Source organism: Arachis ipaensis, chromosome B03, assembly GCF_000816755.2.
Source record: "Arachis ipaensis cultivar K30076 chromosome B03, Araip1.1, whole genome shotgun sequence".
NCBI lineage: Eukaryota > Viridiplantae > Streptophyta > Magnoliopsida > Fabales > Fabaceae > Arachis > Arachis ipaensis.
The window spans coordinates 121,896,482-121,897,430 of record NC_029787.2 but is presented as its reverse complement, the minus strand read 5'-3'; positions in this window follow the sequence as shown (position 1 = coordinate 121,897,430).

The following is a 949-nucleotide window of genomic DNA, read 5'->3' as shown; positions in this document are numbered from 1 at the left end:
ATTAGAACTTGTGGATTGTGATAAAAACGCAAATCAGAAAAAAAACGCATACAATTATAGAAGAATTATATCTTTCCTCTTTATTTATTTTTAACCACGTTTTAGATTTTATTTTTTTTAAAACCAATGATAGTAGAATTTTATTGATGCTAAATAAAATTATAGAAGAATCAAATCATAATTTGTATTTATTAATGCTAGATAAAATTATAAATTGTTGCTCTTTCAATCAAATTGATCATACCACATACAAAAACAAATTAAATTAAATAAATTGAATTTGCATTTCTATATAAATCGAATTGAATAAATTCGATTTAGGCAAATACGTAGTAAATTGAATTCATAAGATTCGAATTATATGCAACTTCTGAATAATTATAATGTTATGGATATTTTATATAAAAATTAATACAAAAATAATTTAAATTCCGTGCAATATTTTTTTTGTATTTATGAGCTATTAAAAATGAACGAAAAAATATTGTATGAAATTTGAATTTTTTTTGTATGGATTGTTGTATAAAATACTAATATCATTATAATTATTTATTTTGAAACAGAGTACAACTAAGATTTTACTAACAATTTTAAATAAAATATTTTTATAAAATTTTAAAATTTTTTATTATGAGCACTTTTTGTAATTATTATAAATAATTTTATAAAATTTAAAAATGGCTTAACAGATATTATGAGTAAACTGTCTGACAAAAAAACTGATTATAAAACCGGTCGTATATGTGATTAATCGGTGAACCGTTAGAACTGGTCGGTTTTTTTAAAGGGTTTATGGTTTGTTAATAACTCCTCCAAACGGTGCCGTTTTGACTTAAAAAAAAAAACTGAATCCCCAACGGCTTAAGCCCGTAACCCATTCCCACTCCCACACTCCTTTCCTCTCCTCTCTGAAATTGACGTGAAATTTTGAAATTGAAAGAAGAACCCT